The sequence below is a fragment of the Vicugna pacos genome, chromosome 6 (genome assembly GCF_048564905.1).
Source record: "Vicugna pacos chromosome 6, VicPac4, whole genome shotgun sequence".
NCBI lineage: Eukaryota > Metazoa > Chordata > Mammalia > Artiodactyla > Camelidae > Vicugna > Vicugna pacos.
Genome location: NC_132992.1, coordinates 16,543,677 through 16,549,676, shown reverse-complemented (window position 1 = coordinate 16,549,676; position 6,000 = coordinate 16,543,677). Strand labels below are relative to the sequence as shown.

At 37.5% G+C, this 6,000-nt stretch overlaps 1 long non-coding RNA gene across 1 annotated transcript in view; it reads left to right on the top strand.

The window, feature by feature from the left end:
- The first annotated feature begins 720 nt into the window (after nt 1–720).
- Nucleotides 721–6,000, top strand: part of LOC140696799 (uncharacterized) — a 104,191-nt gene continuing 98,911 nt past the window's right edge. The window contains exons 1-2 of the long non-coding RNA XR_012073317.1: nt 721–854; nt 4,031–4,114. This is a non-coding gene — a long non-coding RNA (uncharacterized lncRNA). The remainder of the gene's footprint in view (nt 855–4,030; nt 4,115–6,000) is intronic.

Below are 6,000 nucleotides of genomic sequence, written 5' to 3'. Positions count from 1 at the left end.
TAAGCTTATTGTGCCTTTTTCAGAGTACTGGTGGTAACCCAATCCCCATTCAAATGTTGCCTCTGACTTCAAGGGTTGGTAACCCCACCACACTATGTAATGAGATGCTTCCTGTGAAAGATTACCACTAAGATCCCAGCTCCTGAAAGGGGGAAGTTCCCTGCCTTGCTCACATTTTGGTTTCTAAGTTCTAGTACAGCAGTTCCGTTCCTTTCTTTTCATGGAACATTTCAGAGATAAGAGATGAAGAGAAGCTGCTTCTACAAGCTGCGGATGGTTGTCCCCTTGGTGACCTGAATGACAAATGTGCATAGCACAGGCAATGGGAAAGTGATCTGCCCGCCAGGATGTCAGCAGATGTCCTCCTGGAGGCCTTGTCTGTATTGCATTAAAAACACATGAAAGTTGTTTTCCACGGAGGCCGAGCCCTGCCCGAAACTTGGCACCAGGTCAGCTCCATACTGGATAATTACTGGGGAACTTTTTTTCCTTCAATACCAATGTCATTATGCCACTTCCTTGCTCAAAAATATCCTATGGTTTGGTAGAGCTATTGTGTGAATGTTGTGCCCCACAAAATTCGTTATGTTGAATCCTAACCCCAAGGTGATGGTATTAGGACGTGGGTCCTTTAAGAGGTGATTAGGTCTTGAAGAAAGAGCCCTCATTAGTGCCCTTATAAAAGAAGCCTGAGAAAGCTCCTTTGCCCTCTTAGCCGCTGCCCCGGCGGCGGCGGACGCCACTGCCTCAGAACACATTGAGAAGGTACTCGCTACAAACCGGGAAGTGGGCCGTCACCACAACTGAACCATGCTGGCACCCTCATCGTCGTGGACTTCCCAGCCTTCAGAACTGTAAGAAATGAATTTTCATTGTTTAAAAGCCACCCATTTTATGGTATTTTGTTATAGCTTCTTGAACAGAGTAAGATGGGTAGTCAGAATAATGGTCCCTACAAGATGTCCATGTTCTAATCTCCAGAACCTGTAAATATGTTACCTTACATGGAAAAAGGGCCTTTGTAGATATGAGTAAAGTGAAATATCTTGAGATGGGGAAATTAATGCGAATTATCCAGGTGGACCCAATGTAATCACGAGTACTTAAAAGCAGAGAATCTTTTCCACCTGTGATGAGGTGGTGACTAAATTGAAAGAGAAGAGAAAGAGAATGTGATAACAGAAGGTCAGAGAGATGGGATGGAGGAAGGAGAGATTTGAAGCATGAGAGGGACTCTCACTGCTTGACTCACAGTCCTCCAAACCTATCCTATTATTACCACCACAACTTTTCTCTCACTGATCCTTCTCTGCTTCTCCCATCTGAATCTTAGCACTCTATGGTCTGTATCCCATTCTGGAACAAAGCCAGTTCCAACCCATAGTGTTTCTTCTACTATTGCACTCCTGCACACTTACTGCTTTACTGCACTGTGCGCCAAGCACAGAGATCCTCAAACTTTGATACGAGGACTTCTTGACATTCTTAAGAATTCCAGAAATCTTTTGTTTATATGAATTATATCTATATTTACTGTATTAGGAGTTAAAACAAAGAAATTTTTCAAATAATTATTTATTACTTTAATTTTAAATAACAATGATAACCTCCTTTCATGCTAACATAAAAACATGTTTTAGTAAAGATAGCTGTATTTTCCAGAACAAGAAAATTCAGTGAATGTGGCACTGTCTCATAGTTTTGCAAATATCTTTGATGTCTGGCTTAATAGAAGATAGCTGGATTCTCTGCGTTCCATCTACTGCTATATAGTTTTGGTTAAAGTATTTGAAGGAAAAAATCTGGCCTCAAATGGATTGCAGTCATGAAAGAAAAATTATTTCAAAAGCATCTCAAGATAATTCTAGGTATTCTTCCTTGATATTACACCAAAACTCAATAAGTGGTAGTTTCTTAAAGGTAATTGCAATGCAGAATCTGGAAATATAACAATGAGTCAGTTACTACTCTGTTACATTAAAATCATATTTGATTTCCCTTACACTTTGAATGGAATTTTTCCCCATGCATGATTTTGCAGCATACATGATCACTTGGAAATTACTGGTTTATTGAGTTATGCAAATCTTACAAGTGTTGATGCAATTTTATTATGCAATATCAAAAAATCACATTTGTTAAAATCACCACCAATCTTATTAGAAAAGTATGTATCAAGAAGCTGTCAAGTTCATAGTGGTGAATACAAATTTTTAAAAGTTTTAATTTTGAAAGCTTGAATTTTATTACTGTCAACAAATATTATCAGTTATTTTCCTTGATGTACCAGGCTTACTTCATTAATTTTTTTTTAAATGCTGCCAAATATCTAAGTCTGAAAACCCAAACAGATTTGGTTTGTCAATCTTTGTTTCATGAAAAAAGTGGTAAGTTCTGCTTATAGCTGAAACTGTGATGAGGGAAGGCATTGACATCCAGTATCTTTGCCCTCAGACTTCTAGCAGGACACAGACTTTTCTACCAGTGAGCATTAAAGGTCCAAAGGATCTGTCCAATGTTCCTTCAGTTTGAGCAATTGAATCCACAGGCCTGTGCCAGCCCCAAAAGGAGTGGGTGATTTATCCATAGAGACCCGACTTGGTGCAACCAGATAACATGGAGACAAAGCTGAAGGAGAAATCATGCTGGCTTTCCAATTTTATTTTCTCCAGTCTCTCCTAAGTGGCAGAAATTAGGAGGTACTGAAGAGCATAGAAGGAAGGGAAAGCTTTCCTATGAGCCAGATGGCTAAAAGTGAGATGAGATGGGCCTTAAGAGCAAAAGGAAAATGCATCTGGAAAGGAGTTCTGTAGAACAAACTTAACTGAAGCTATGGACTTTCTAACTCCATTTTCCATCTCTTCCCATTGTGTTCTTTAAGATTACCTGACCCCAACCAGACATATGTAATCACTAAAAAAGAATCAACATGAAACACAGACTGGGGTGGGGAGGTTGTGGGGTGGGGGTGGGAAGTAGGGAAGACAAACCAAAGGAAGATAGTGAATTAACCAAAGAAAAAGATAAATAATTCAAATGATTATAATTCCAAAGAAAATTAAAACTTAACAAGTCTCAAATAGAGATAATAAGAGATTATAAAGCAATGAAGGATGATAAACAAATTAATAGAACAAGTTAGAAGAGAGAAGAAAAATATTACATAGAGGAAAATCATAATGAAACAATAAAAATAGGATAAGTAGAATTTAAAATTGATGCTTGGAATATAAAACAACCTGTAGAGTATACAGAGAAAACAAAAAAAAGATCTGTAACTTACATAGAATACAGTACATATGTAAAATATGCAGAACACCCATGTTCCTAAAGAACACACACAAAATCAACAAAAAGATTCAGAAAGCTACAAGAAGATAGGAAACAAAATCATGCCCAGTGCCAAGAACAGTTAATACCAAAGATTGCTGTGACACATCCTGATAAGGTTACTGAACTTTAAGGGTAAAGAAATAATAAAGGCATCCAAGCAGGAAAGAAATTTAACATTAAAGGGGGAAATTGTTTTCCTCAAACTTGTGCACAGCAACTCTTGATACCAGAAAGTAATGAAATAGTCTCGACAAAATCTAAGGAAAGTATGAACTTTATGCTCAGATATGTTGCTTTTCAAATATAAAAGCAACAGGCATTTTTAGGCATGCAAAAACCCACAGACTACAGCACCCATAATTTGTTGACTGAGAAAAAGAAAAAACTTCTTGAAAATGAAACCAGGCCAAGTAAGACATGAACCAAAATTTAAAACTTAGGAATAAAGAAATTGTGGTTTAAAAAACCAACTATGGTACGTAGTAAACAGATTTAAATTTAGAATTAAGACTAAACATTGTGAAAATATGGTTACAGAAAAAATATAACTGTTATGGAGCTTTAAATTATAAAAATAATGTAACTGACAAATCAGAAACTAGAGAAGAGGTATGTTGGAATAAATTGAATTGTGCTTATTTTATCATCTCTCAGGGCAAGGATTTAATAGATGAAATTTCGTATATTTCCTTCACAGAAGGACAGTGCATCGGATTGCTTTCTGTGAACACCGTCAACAAACCTATTGATAGAAAAACCAGTCACCACCACATATCCAAAGGTAAGAACAAAAGAGAAATCTTGACGTATAGAAGCATAGCTGGGCTTCATCACAGAAGGACCCATTTAGAGACAAATCTATGGATAATACGATTTTAATGTTTTCTTCATCTAAGAAAGGATATGTGTAGGTTAAGAAAATGTTCATCTTCTCCTTGTGATTACTGGGTTATGCAAGAGCTGTCAGCAAAATACTTGAAAATATTTTCTTCCTGATTTTGTTTGTGGTTTTACAAAAACTAGCCATATTGACTAGGCTAACTTTACCATCGGTGGTCATTTTTTCCTATTTAGCAGTGTTTTAATTGGATACATGAGAATGATTCATATGACCACACTTATATGACAGCAAAAGCAGAAAAATGGTACATGAATACATGTGGTATAACTTGGCTAGGGAAATGTATAAATATAAAGTTAACCATGGGAGATGAAATTTCCAGTGAGTAAACAATTCTGCGTAACACACAAGGCTGAGAATGCCATACCCCACCATCTCGATAACTCAGAGGAAGCACAAATAGGATGTGGACTTGCGTGTTTGGTTAGACTTTATTTCAGAAACGTAACAGAGCTGAAAGAACATGGGCACTGGTGTCCAACAAACCAGATTCTACTATCTCTTTTTTATTGAGTATCTTTGAGCTACCTAGGCACTTAAAATCTACGAAAGCAATTGTATTCTCATTTACAGAAGAAAAACAATAACGACATCTCCTACCCTAGGGTCACTGTGAAAGGTGGTGAAACAGTATATGTGGTGAATTTAGTAGTGTATATAGTAAGATAGGTTCTCAGTAAATGGCAGCTGGCTGTGGCCAACTTGAAAAAAAAAAAGCAACATGAAATGCTTACATCTAGAAAGCAGCTCTTGAAATGTTTTTAACTAGTTTGGAGAAGACAGGCATTTGCCCTTCATTTTGTATTGCAGTAACTGTCAACCAGACAGGAGTCTTGAATTCTAACCTTAGATCCTCCATCAATGTCCTGTGTGGCCTCAGACAGACCATTTTTCTTCCTGCAGTCTTTGTTTCTTTGGCTGCGTGACAAATAAACTACCTGCTGATACGTTGTTAGAGCTGAAAGAAACACTGAAGGTATAAGAACTCTGAAAAACACGGTGTTCTACACCAAAGTGAGGAGACAGCTAGTGATGTCAACAATTATGCTTTAATTTCAACACTTTCGCTTCATTTCACCTTCTTTCCTGTTAGCTAAGGAACTAAGAAACTGTGTTCTTGGAGGCGAGTATTTTCATGTCTCTGTGCCCTGCTAGGAATCCGTCTGAATGGAATATCCTTGCCGCTGATTGCACAAAAGTCCCTATTTATCCTTCAAGGCTCAGCTTAAATGTCACTGCTCTTTGAAGTCTACCTTAACTGTCCCCTTATCTGTGTTCTCAAAGGATACTGTCTCTCTTGCAGCTCTTATTACATTGGCTGGTGGTTATTTCTTTATAGCTCTGTCCCTCCCGCCATCCTATAGCCACTAGAACACGAGCTCCTTGTAGTGGAGGCATTGCATATCACCATCATCTAGCAGAGTGGGTGGCTTGGAGGAGGAGCACAGTAAATATTTCAGGGGAGAGTTACTGTCTAATAAGTGTCAGGCATGTACCAAATCCTTCGCATACATGATCTCATTTAATTATTATATCACTGACCTCTTTCCATGTATTTATTCATGTAACAAGTATTTATTGAGCTTTGTGCTATGTACCAGGCGCTGTTCTAGATGCTGGGAATATAGCTACACTTGGATGCTTAATTCCAAGGGACAGGAGACAGACAACAAACAAATTAGCAAAAAATATTTATAAATAGGTCAGGTAGCAATATATTCTATGAAGAAAAATAAAACTGGTAAGAAAATAAAGAGTTGGAGTTA